We start from the raw sequence: 14020 nt of genomic DNA, 5'->3' as shown, positions 1-14020 counted from the left end.
TCTCTCCATCTCTCTCTCTCTCCACTTTTCTCTCTTTATTTCTTTCTTCTTCAATCCCTCTCTCCCCATCAAACTCCATCTCTCTATCCCTCCCTCTCCCCCCCTCTCTCTCAATTCCTCTCTTTTATCCTTCCCCTCTCTCCCTTTCTCTCCTACGTGCCTATTTCCCCAATCTCTCTCTCTCTCTCTCTCTCTCTCTCTCTCTCTCTCTCTCTCTTTATCTATATCTCTCTTCCCTCCAACCTTGTCACTAGCTCCCTCCCTCTCTGCTTCTCTCTCTCCCACTCTCTCCCCCCTCCATATTTATGTCTCCCTCTTTCTCTCTTACCCTTATCTCCCTCTCTCACTCCTCTCTTTATTTCTCTCCTCATTCCTCCTCTCCCCTCTCCATTTTATCTCCATCTCTCTCTTGTCACTCCCTTGTCTCTCCACCTCTATCATTCTATGTTTTTTTCTTCCCTCCATATATATCTAGAGTTAATATATACGATGATATATTAATATATATTATAATATTACAAATTGAATAATATATTAAATTTAATAATGTATTAATCCAAAGTTATTAAATTGAATAATAATAATAATAATAATAATAATAATAATGATATTTTATTATTTTATTTAATGATGTTTTTTATATGGCATGATAGCCAATTTTATAATAAAACTACATCAAATTAATATTTTCAAATATTACAACTTTGATGTGGAAATATTTATGTCTTTCAAGACTATAATATATCCATAGGATATTATTTTTCCTTTTAAAATAAGTTTACAAATATTTAATTGAAAAAATATTGAATTAACCTTTTTCCTTTATTTAAGAAATCATATTGCCTTTAGTAAAGAGTAAGGATGTTTAAAATTTCACCTAATTTGGAAGTTTAATGTGGTAACTTTTTTGTTAAAGGTAAATTTATGACCCATTCAAATTCACTTATATGATAATTAGATAATTTCTCATCCATTCAAACTATATCTAATAATACATAGTTATATTTTAGTAATTAATCTTAGTCCATCAATAAGATTTAAAAGTTATATATAATATAATTTAAGATTGAAGCTAATGTTTTGGGTGACATTAGCGAAAATTAATTTTATTATTTTTTGAGGACGTGACATACTTACACATAGGGGTCATATTGGGTTGCAGAATGTGCCTCTAGGCCCAATGATATTGCCTTTAATAAAGAGTAAAGATGTTTAGAATTTTACCTAATTTGGAATTTTAATGTGGTAAATTTTTTTGTTGAAGGTAAATTTATGACCCATTCAAATTCATGTATATGATAATGAGATAATTTATTATCCATTCAAACTATATATACTAATACATAGTTATACTTTAGTAATTAATCTTAGTCCATTAATAAGATTAAAAGTTATATATAATATAATTTAATGTTCAAGCTAATGTTTTGGCCGACATTAGCAAAAATTATTTTTATTATTTTTTGAGGACATGACATACTTACACATGGGGGTCATACTAGGTTGTAGAATGTGCCTATCAGCGCAACAAGCCTATTAATTATTTTTCTAGTTGTTTAGAGAGACAACCAAAAGATTGTTGATTTAATTTTCAACCCGAGGTTTGGAGGGGTACTTGCAAATTACCATCCATTGTATATGCTAGTACAATCATGTATGTGCCTGAAATTGTTGTAACTAAATGATTGTCATAGTTATAGATATATTGATTCTTTTACAAGTCACCAAGTGATCTAAGTCACATCTCTTTTGTACAAATGTAGAGGAACATTGTCTAAACTATGTTGCAAGAAAGTGAATTGTAAGAAAAAAATCAATCTAAGAGGAAAGTGAATCATAGTAGGATCTAAAGGTGACTTGCTCAAGTGTTAAAATGATCTCCATTAATTCACACTTTCTTTTAAAGAAAATATAAACAATATAACCAATTGAAAATGTTTAGGGAAATACAGTAATTTAACTCTATAAGATAGGAGAGTTGTAACAACATGAGTTGCGACAAAAACCTTAACTTAAGAAATGTTTTAAATCTTTCACGAAACCAATTTAGTGAGTAAATGAAGATAACATCAACACTTAAGATACAACAATAATGATCCAGGTGGATGTTGGTGGCCACCCACCAACCCATTTGGACCCCCACAACTGTCTCTTTCAGTCTTTTCAGTTTCCTAAATTGTAGCACAGTTTACTATTTTTAGCAGTTTTTCGGGTCCTGAACTTCCGGAGCCGTTTTGAGGCCCTAAACGACGTTTTTTTTGGGATTCTGGGGCAACATGGGTCCATGGACCCATGTTGCCTCCCAAAATGGTAGTACTCGGATAGATCTTTCTAACGAGCTATCGTGCGCGTCAAACGGAGATCGTATGCCAAAGTTACGACCCCGGGAAATTGATGTACCAATTTACCCAAACGGGGCCCACAATTTGGCGTTTCATCTTCTAGGGTTAGGTTTCGGGATGTGAAGGGTTTTCCATTGTTTCTCAACAATAAATAGGCCTTCGAGCCTCATTGTAACACAGTTCGGAACAGTTCAGAGGCATGTAGCCGCACATCTCTTCTCAGAGATAAGCTACCATCGCCCTAGGTGGTTTATTTCCATTTCTGGTTGTAAGCATATTTCAGTATTTTCCATTAATGAAATGAAGCATTATTTCCGCTGCACCTCTGTGTTTATGGTTATTGCATCTCTGTATTTATGGTTATCTCTGTAATCTATTGCGTTCCTGTTTAAATCCGGATCAGTGGTATCAGAGCAGTCTGCTTTTTCTCTGTTTTTCTTTGCATGTCCCCAACGAGGTCGGGATATAAGGAGTTAGGGCTTGAACTGGTCGAACCTTTGCAAGACCAGCCTCGAAAATCCCGACGGCCTCCCATGGCGGATGAGAAGAAAGGCGAGGGAGCAGGAGATCCTATCAAAATCTTGCTCGAAGAAGCGCTCGAGCGGCAAAGGAACGCGATGATGGATAGCTTTGCGCAGATCCTTCAGCGCCTACCCAGAGGCGACGCATCGGCTTCCAACAGCGACTCTGGAAATGCCACACCGTTCAAGGTACAAGTTAATTTTGAAATCCCCATCTTCGAGGGTCAAATAGACGCAGATGTCGTAGATAAATGGTTAAATCTGCTAGATGGGTATTTTTCTGTTCATGAATTTTCAAGTCGGGAAAAGATTGTTTTCGCTCTTCTCAAAGCAGCCCCCCACGTCAAGGACTGGTGGGAAACCTACTGCGAGCAGAAGGATGAAAGTACAGGCTCACTATTTTCAGCCGCACCCACTTGGAATGACTTCCGGGATGCCATCAAGGAGCAGTACTACCCTGTCGGAAGCTATGAGGACAAATACATCAAATGGACCACACTGCGGCAGGGACGAGACCAAGATGTGTCGGAGTTCACAAACATTTTTCATACCCTTCGCACACAGTTGGGTATCAAAGATTCTGAGCTGCATCTGGTACTCAAATACCGCAACTGCCTGCACAGATACATCCAGGAAGAGATGGTGTTCTTGAACATCTCCTCTCTCGGCACGGCCTACCGATATGCTGTCAAAATCGAGCAAAAGTTCAAACAGAAGAAGCGAGACTTTGGATCTGCAAATCCGAAGCCCAAAGGAAAAAACCCAGGCGGGGTGACCCAAGACAACCCGTCGAAGCCGCAAGAAAAGAACAACACCACGAAGCCGAGGAAGGACACAGGAAAGTGGTGTGAGTTCCACAAGAGTCCCACTCATAACACAAGTGAGTGTCGGACCAAGCAGTCGTTGGTGGCCGAGTTGAAGGCTTCCGAATCATATGCATGTTCCGACCCTGAGCCAGAACCCGACAAGGGGAATGGCAAAGGGAAGCAGATCATCGATGCGGATCCTAGTGCCACTGTTGCCACCGCGAAGATCCAGAAAGATGAGCCCGAAAATCCAGAGGAAGGGGAGCGTCTTTTCCACTCACAGATGTGGGTGAAGGGTTCGCCGCTACAATTCATTGTCGACAGTGGCAGCCAAAAGAACCTCATTTCAGCAGAGGTCATGAAGCGGTTGGGCCTACCGACTACACCACACCCACAGCCGTACAATATCGGGTGGCTTCATGAAGGACGAGATCTCAAAGTTCGCCAGCAGTGCCGCCTTCCCTACAGCATCAAGCCCTTCACAGACGAGGTATTGTGTGATGTTACACCTCTGGATGTTTGTGATGTATTATTAGGCCAGCCATACTTGTGGAGGCGACATGCTGTGTATGAGTCAAGGCCTCGTGCTGTCATTATTTCTTTAAATAATTCATTATACAGAATACCGGAGGTAGCCCCACCTACCGCCACATCTTTGATCACTACCAAAAAAGGCAGCAAGCTCATATCACAGACCAGGAAATTCATCTGTCTGGTTCACTCCCAAAGTAAGGGGAAGATCGTTGCTACATCCATGACCCCTGCAAAGGGTTCCTCCACGCAGCAGCAGCGGAAAAGGGATACGGTCATGATAAAACACAGGAACAACTTCTCCTCACCCACAAAGATACCACACAAGTTTCAGGTGGGCAACAATGTCTGGTTGCATCGACAGAAAGAACGCCTTACCAGAACCCATCAGAAGCTCAGACCACTCCGACATGGTCCTTACAGCAGTACCAAGGCGATGGGGAACAATGCTTTGGAGCACATCATTCCTCCATTCCTCCGCCTGCACCAAATGTTCAATGTGGACCATCGTCGACCATGCTTCCCACCATCACTGGACACATCAGAGATTGCAGGACAAGTTCAGCAGATGGAGGAACTCAACGCAATGGGGACCATTGCTTCCTAAGGGGGGAGGAATGATCCAGGTGGATGTTGGTGGCCACCCACCAACCCATTTGGACCCCCACAACTGTCTCTTTCAGTCTTTTCAATTTCCTAAATTGTAGCACAGTTTACTATTTTTAGCAGTTTTTCGGGTCCTGAACTTCCGGAGCCGTTTTGAGGCCCTAAACGACGTTTTTTTGGGATTCTGGGGCAACATGGGTCCATGGACCCATGTTGCCTCCCAAAATGGTAGTACTCGGATAGATCTTTCTAACGAGCTATCGTGCGCGTCAAACGGAGATCGTATGCCAAAGTTACGACCCCGGGAAATTGATGTACCAATTTACCCAAACGGGGCCCACAATTTGGCGTTTCATCTTCTAGGGTTAGGTTTCGGGATGTGAAGGGTTTTCCATTGTTTCTCAATAATAAATAGGCCTTCGAGCCTCATTGTAACACAGTTCGGAACAGTTTAGAGGCATGTAGCCGCACATCTCTTCTCAGAGATAAGCTACCATCGCCCTAGCTGGTTTATTTCCATTTCTGGTTGTAAGCATATTTCAGTATTTTCCATTAATGAAATGAAGCATTATTTCCGCTGCACCTCTGTGTTTATGGTTATTGCATCTCTGTATTTATGGTTATCTCTGTAATCTATTGCGTTCCTGTTTAAATCTGGATCAAATAAGCCTATAGTTTTGAGTTGTAGCAATGTAAATTATCATAGTTGTGGAAATTAGTGACTTAGGGTTGAAAAAATACAAAAATCAAAGTTAATGTAGAAATAAATAGAAAAAATAATTACAACTAAGTCTATGTTATGTATGGATATAGTACCTGAATAAGGAGGGCGGCCTACCTCCTTTGGAAAGGCACTAAGTAGAAAGACAATAGAATGTGAATGGTTGACATAATATTACTCTAATTAGAGAGGAAAGAAAATCAAATTTCATAAGTATGGAAAGTACAATAAAATTCTTAGTTTTTGGTTACTAGTTCCTAGTTACCCACCTAAAGGAGAATAGAAGGTTTTTATAAAAGATGTTTTCTATTTAAATAGTTGAAACAACTGGAAGGATAACCATGGTAACTAGGCTATTCATCTTGTTGCATCATATTATCTAGAAAATAATAGAAAACAAGCATTGTGTGGCACGATTCAATTATGTGATAGGTGGTAGTTGGGTCATCCTCTTTTCTTGGTCATCCAATTTCTCATGAGAAATTGTTGTCGATTACCCGACCGATCCAAAATTGGTAGTTAGATAGTTTACTGTTACGTTGATGCAATAGGCACAAAGTTGTAGCATTGCTATGAAAGTTGCAACAACTAGAAGAATACAAAGTGGGAGCAATGCATCACTAGAAGAGGAACCACAAGTTGCAACAAAAATGTCATCAGAAGTACAAGTCACAATGATAAGAATTGTAACACTAGATTCATAAAAATGATGTCAATAATCTAAATTTGTGTCTCTTTGTTGTTTCATCCTAGATTTGCAAATGAAGTGAAGAGTTGTAGCAATGATAAATAGTTGTAGCAACTATGGTCACATCTCACAGTTGTAGAAATTAAACCTTTCCTAGCATAAGAATGTTGTAGCACATATAGGGAGTTGAAAAACCTACAAATAGTTGCATCCATTACTGAGATATCTATGTTGAGTAGTACTTGTGTAGCATTTGTATCTTATATGCCGCTATTAGCACATAAAAGAAACCATTTCCCAAAAAATTTGAGAATAATTGTTGAAATGGAACATATAAGGATATCCCTACCTTGACCAAAAATGTATCAAAATGGATGGAAAAGGTAATAAGAAATGATTGAAATTTGGAAAATGGTGGAGAAAGTTTATTAAACAGATGCTAAAAATATGTCGAATTAAGCATTTGTCATCTTCCCCCAGTCAAATTCATTACATGTCCTCATGAAACTAATAGTTGGTATAAATCTAAGAATGTGCGGATCCCATGGGGGTTACTGAGAACGTAATCAATATATGCTACCTCATCTTCACGAAAATACCTCCCCTTTTCCTAAATTTCCCTCCAACAACGCCATTTCTTCCTTTCTAGTCAACCAATAATCATTCCTATACTCTATAGTTGGAAACCAAATCATATAATAGTGGAGTTTCAACCCAATCTATTTTATTCCACAACTCTCCATGCGTTTAATGTATTTATGCACTCTTTCCAATTATATCTTCATATTGTTAAAATTGAAGGGGTATTTTCTTTGGGTTTCTTCTATAGCTTGATTCCACCATTCCACACACGTTTCCATAGCTAATTTCTCTATTATCTCAATTTGTGTCCTAAAATATGTGATGGTTTTCTATTTATTCTTAGTTACGAATTCTACATGTTAGGAAGAGAAATTCCATTGCTTATGAATATTAAGTTACTATAAGGGCATGTGATACTCACCCCTAATTGAAAAATTAATGGAAAAATTATGTTGTGCAATTTATTGATTGATTTCAAGTTAACATGGTTAATGAGGTAGGACAAGAATTCTCTCAATTGTACATCACACACAAAATCATTGGGTTTCAAAATGGGATATTTAAATATGGAAGCATTGTGTTCATAAAGCTCCTAGAGGAAGTTCTTCTTATCATTGGTTCATGCACAGTAGGCCTCTAGAAATGTGGTTCGGCTTGTGATTTAATGACTTACTAGTGATTATAGATTTCCTTTGCAACATTTTGATTTTTTCTCATAGAAGCATGTTGTAATAATTTAAATTTATTGCTATGTTGACCATGGTTGGTTTAAACCAAAGCCAAGCATTGTGAGGTTCATTCGTAATTAAATTTTTTGTTTAATTTTTAAATTAGAATTTTCTATGATGATTTTTTCTTTTTTACAGCTTGGTGCCAAAGGAATTTTGGTTGGTTGCACTCGTCGCTGGAAGATTTCTCATCCTCCTCATCCAACCTCCTTGTCCAGACCATGTAAGTCTTCCTCCTCGTCTAGACCAGGTAAGTCTCCCTCCTTGTCTAGCCTCCTCGTTTAGACCAGGTAAGTATGCCTCCTCATCTAGCCTCCTCGTTTGGACCAGGTAAGTCTCCCTCCTTGTATGCTATATTTCCTTACCCCATGTGATATGCCACAACATATGGGTACAAATGATCTTCTCACAATCGTATTAGTAATTTCTTTTGTCACCTGATAGGTTACTAGCATCAAATTCACCACTATTATCATTTTTTTTAAGATTCTCTTCCCTTAGCTCATCCTTCCCAAGTCTTACTGGGGAGTGTTCACTCAACTTGTAGTTAACCGAGTCAAAGGGACTTATCATACTAAAGAAGATAAGATTAAACCTTACAAGGCACTTTTGGATAGACTTAGAGCAACCTTTGACAAATTTTATATAGAGTATATTCGGTTTCCAACATGTTGATGCCATGTCCTCGGCCACTTCCCCTGCTAGTACAATAGAACTATTCTTCCTCTAATTCTGATGCTTCCTCCTCTCTTGGAACTGGATAAACTCAATCTCGAATGGTATATGCGACAGGAGACTATGCAATTACTTCATAATAAAATGTGCTCACCTCTAGCTCAGATTCCCCCAAATCATTGTTGTCACATGGAGTACCCTAATTCTTCTTGACACCGGGAATCATTGTTGTCACATTTCCCACTTTTCTTTGATTTGGATTTTATAATATAAACCTACGAGTTGTAGTTTAAAGAAACACACTTGTAATAAATTATTTGCAGTTTTGCTCAAAACAAGATTTGATCTATTTTAAGTATTTTTTTCTCATTTTGAAATTGCTTTTGAGGCATTTTATAATGACAAAATCTTAGCTACTAATCTCTTACATATATTTATCGGTGGATACAACAATATAATGTCATCCACATGGCAAAGACTGTAATTGTAAGAATGTAACTTATTTTCTAGTTCTCTGTTTTTCTCTACTGATTATACCATATTGTGTAGTATTTGCTAAAGTGCTAGATTAACTTTGTACTAGAAAATACCTGCAAACTTTTAGTTCAATCCTCCACATTATCAATTTTTTCTAGGTCACTTTTGCTTCCCTTTACAGTAATGTCTGGTGGCATTACAAACATGACTTTCCTCCCTCTGTCTATACTAACTTTGCAACTATTCTTTCATTGTCCATAGTGCTACACTGTTCACCATTGACATTGATTATGTTTTCTACTTGAAACTCCTTGCTTAAAACTAGTTTTATGTTTGGGTTGTGGTATATTTAGAATTTCACTGGGATATACATTTATCTTTGTTATAGGTTAGCGAAGCTACAAGACTTTCATCCCTATCGAAGAGACCGAGATCTATTAGTGATAAACTTCATCCAAAATTCAGAACAATTCTAGCTCTGCAGTCATTAAAGCAAGATTCGCTTTGGCTTATTTGGGATTCATTTTTTCAGTTTTAGCACATTTGAGAGTCATTGTTTTAAGGCATCAATTATGAGAAAAAAAATTATCTCTACAATTTGATTGACGGAACAATGGAGATCTTTATGGACCTATATCTTGTGGCGTGAAATCTAGGATTTAAAATCAAGCCATATATTTTCTAATATATATATATGATTGATTAATTTACTCTTAATTGATAATATGATAATATTCAATAAAATTTGAAGGAAAACAGACATTGCCTACATATTTATGGATGCTATATATGTTGAAATATATAATATGAAATATGATATCAAAATCAGCCATATATCTTTGCATCTAAATGTGTATAACATTATTTATAAATCTTCTTAAATGCATCATTTTTGCCTTACATTTTATTGGAGAGGTTGAAAATAGAAGTTAATTTTAGAGAATTGAACTATTTCAAACTCTGTGTCAAGTTTGAAATAGTTCAAACTAAGATTTACGCATAGGATTTGTTGTGAGTAAATTATTCCTCCATTGAAATTGATTCTTCAAACCCAACCTAATTAATATGGCTAGAAAATAGTGCACTCAACCATCTGGTCTATAATTTGATGCATTCTTTTGAGGAATTATTTGGTGGAGTAACTTCTCTAAGTTGTTGTTAGAAGATCCTCCATCCTGGACAGCGTGCTTCGCAGCTTGTTTCAGTTTTCCAACTCTTTTCCTCATTTTAACTCCTTCCTCTCCTCCTATCAAATTCCTCACCAACACTGCCACCTCTTCCCTCTTCACCGTCTTTTTTAAATGCATTCCTATTGCCCACTCTTCACAAATGAATTTCGCATTTATATGTTGATCGGCCAAAAAGGGCCAGCATATCATCGGCACTCCCGCGCTTATGCTTTCCAACGTGGAGTTCCACCCGCTATGAGTGAGAAACCCTCCCACAGAAGGGTGGGACAGTACTTTTATCTGGGGTGCCCACCCCACCAACAGACCTCTATCCTTTGTTTCCTCAATGAATTCCTTTGGCAATATGGCAGATTCACCATTAACTATATCTGACCGGATAACCCACAAAAAGTGTTTTTGGCTGGAGGCCAATCCCCATGCAAAATTCCAGTAGTCGTTCATTGGACAAAACTGCAATGCTTCCCAAACAAACGTACACGACAGAACATGGATTCTGTGTATCCAACCATGTGAGGCAGCAACTTTCCTGATTCCACATACTGAATTCATCCGAGGGTCCATCTTTACTCTTACAATGAAATGATTGAGATAACGGTAGAGGACCAATGGCATATACAGGGAAGTTAACTGAGAGTGCCTCCAAGACTGGGCGTTCCAGTTCTTCGAATGTGTTGACTAGTAATGCAGCTGCTGATAATGTACCTTGGCCTACCATTATTCCACTGTGAAAACCAGGATCCGAAATGTCTGTGACTAAGAGGAAGTTGGGCAGCTCCCTCAACCGCATTCCTGGGATGCAAGTGATTCTCACTTCATCAATATATTCCTCGATGAGGCAGCTTTCATCTGTCAAAGACGAACATTATTCATCCAAAGTGCGAAGACCAGATTGAAACTACAACAGGTATTAAAGGTATACAATTGTTTAACAACATAATTATCGTTAAAGGTATACAATTTTTTAAACAACATAATTATCTGACATGTGGGATGGATCACATATTTTATACAGGTTATTTTGAAATTTTTTAACAATATAAAAAACTCTGGGATGGATCACTGTTAAATCGTGTTATTTTCTAAATCTTTAATAATATGAAAAACTGTGAAAGTCTCCCTCACTCGACATAATCTATTTTCAAAATATAAATTTAAATGATATATTTTAAGCCGTACTATTTCAAAATCTCTAAGACTATAAAAACTATGAAAATCTCCCATCACTCACTGCATAATCCATTTTCAAAATGTAAGTAATAATATGTGACCGTTTGGATCGTGTAAGCTACGCACTTCCATCCATACAGATCAAAGTCTTAATCAATTTTCGAACCCATTGTATTTATTCCACCAACTTTTCATTGTATACATTCCATATCTTAAAGTCAACTTTGTTTATAAAACTTTATTTTTAGGAATTTAGATAAAGTTTAAAACAAATTTATTATCAATTTTCCAAAAACATGATAATAAAACAGGTAACTCACCATCAAGCACAGCCATTTCACAGGAGGTAACTCACCATCAAGCACAGCCATTTAGCAATGTCCTTTACCCGGTCAAACATTTCGGGCAATAGCCCATATACGCACAGTTTGGAGAAGGTGTAATTCCTTTTAAAATCACTTCGTTCATTTTCCGTGACGCATCGAGAAAGGCCATATACATTTCAGGATATAGGAGCAGGTCCAGAAATTGGAAGTTCAATCGAAATGAGATGTGTAAAATATATATCTATAAAGTAAAATATTCAAAAATTTAGGATATTGTAATATTAATTTGTATTTATATTTTTAATTATTTAAAATTTTATGTAAAGTTTTATATATATATATATATTTTACAATTAATTATGATAAAGCATAAATTTTGGAAATAAATATTAATATTGGAATATTAATTTATATGCGTATTTTTAATTATTTAAAAACTTATGTATAGTAATATTTTTAATTATATATATATAATTTAATTATATCAATTTTACAATTAATTATAATAAAATATAACTTTTGGAAATAAACAGTTTATAGTATCTTAAAATTAAAATGTTTAATGTTTTAAGTGAATATTATATTTTCATTTATTTTAGAGTTCTATTTTACTTATAATAATAAGTAGAGTGTTTATAGAAAAAAAAATAGAAGATTATATAAAACTTATTTCAAAAAAATTATGTATTAATTTATATATTTAAAATCAAAATGAATTTTGTGAATTACAATTTGAGAATTCTGATTACTTTGTATAAATATGTCTAAGATTTAAAGGAAAGATTAAAGCTGGGAAAAGTAAAAGTACTGGCATCAACTATGAAACCTTTGTTTACTGATTTGATATTGGCATTGATATATATAAGATTTCTGTTTTGTTTACGAGACATAGACAGTGTTCAAAATTGAACACGTCAGAGCCCTTCAAAGGGCCTCTGACATGTCAGAGAAGTAACGGGAAATTTTTAAATATGATTTTTGTCATTTAAAAAAAAAATTGGAATAATATCTAAAAATTTTTAAGAAGGGCTGTTAAATTTTCAACTTTTTTTTAAAATTTCATTTTTTCTAAAATTAAAATTTTAAGAATGTTGAATTTGGGAATTTCCTTTCATGTTAAAACTTAAATCCTATTTGAGAAACTCCCATTTCAAAAACAACAGTTTCTTTTTTAGTTGTTTTTCCTAATTGTGCATATGATGCAAGTTTTTATTACTTATTATGCCAAAATTACCTTTTCATACCATTACATTTGGCAGTTTCTAAGTTGCTCCCATTTTAAAAACAACAGTTTCTTTTTGAGTTGCTTTTTCTAATTGTGCATATGATCCAAGTTCTTATTAATTATTATTTAACAATTACCCTTTGATACCATTTCATTTGGTAGTTTCAATTGAGAGCCACTAGGTTTGACAACGATTTAAGCTGGAGAGGAGCGCATTCCACAGGGTTGCTAACGTACAGGATTTTATTTGTTTGTAGATTCCCAATTCCTGGTATGTTTTCATATTCCCAATTTCTAAATGAGTTACTTGTATCAGTGTTAGTAAATGTGGTAGTGACTTGGAGGCAAGATACTAGTAATCAGAGAACAGATTTATCTTTGTTCATAATAATTATAGATGCCACCTCAAATCTGGAAAATATGTTGTGGAATGCTTGTAGTTTGCTTACAAACATGAAATGTGAAATAATTATAGATGCCACCTCAAAAAATAGATAAGTCAAAATTTTAATTAAAAAATAGTTATCTTTTGTTCCCTTCAAAACTATTTACCCTTATGGTTGACATCATTATCTTCAATCTTTTTTATTACATATTTTTTGTTTTGAGACCAAATTTTTCCTAATACTTTTCTCTTTCCATCTTGTGATAACCTGGCCACTTATCTGCTCAAACAACCTCTTTAGTAAATATTATACTATTATATATTTCATTTTTATTCCTGCCATTACATAATCATAATCACACCCTAGAATCAAAACAACCGCAATAATTCTGATCATAGTCACACCATAGAATCAAAACAACCACAACAATTCTGGTGTCATATGCATTCATTGGTCAATAATTAACCTTAAAATCCACACTTAAACATTTGCAATGCATTCTTCGCTAGGAATGCGCTGATATCCTGGAAGACACCCTTAGAATGGCAGTAACATGCAACCAAATTCAAAATCTAGTACAACAAGCATAAGGAATAACAAGCCCAAAGCCCCACAAAAAAATGCAATTTTTATAGATAAAATGAACTTATCACTGGATTTTATGCTTGAACTTTGAGGCCTGCTCCTGTGAGGTATGGTTTGTCTTTTTGTGGTACTGAATCTTTATCCAACGGAGGCCAGCTGAAGTTCCTGCTTTGGCCTTCTTTGCACCTGTGCTTGCAGCAGATTTTGCCTTCTCAAACCCTGTACTCGCTACAGATTTCACCTCATTATGATCTCCCAATTTGCCCTTACTCTTCGCAGACTCTTCAGAGCTAAATTCCTCGCTGTAATCCCGCTGATCAACGCCTGAAGCATTGCTGTACTGGTGGGCGAATTTAGGTGCCATCTCATTGGATTTAGCAGCCAAGGCCATTGCAAACTGAACTTATCTTGAAACTGAGAGTGAGACCAGAGGATGTATATGCAGGAATAGAAATAGGAATTGG

At 36.0% G+C, this 14020-nt stretch overlaps 1 pseudogene; it reads right to left on the bottom strand.

Moving 5' to 3' along the window:
• Positions 1-9762: 9762 nt before the first annotated feature.
• On the bottom strand, positions 9763-11370 carry LOC149254315 (7-deoxyloganetin glucosyltransferase pseudogene; annotated as a pseudogene).
• Between the last annotated feature and the right edge of the window lie 2650 nt (positions 11371-14020).

Source organism: Pinus tabuliformis, chromosome 7 (genome assembly GCF_031772625.1).
Source record: "Pinus tabuliformis cultivar Carrire ecotype Pingquan chromosome 7, CPIR1, whole genome shotgun sequence".
Taxonomy (NCBI): domain Eukaryota; kingdom Viridiplantae; phylum Streptophyta; class Pinopsida; order Pinales; family Pinaceae; genus Pinus; species Pinus tabuliformis.
This window is presented reverse-complemented; position numbering and strand designations above follow the sequence as displayed.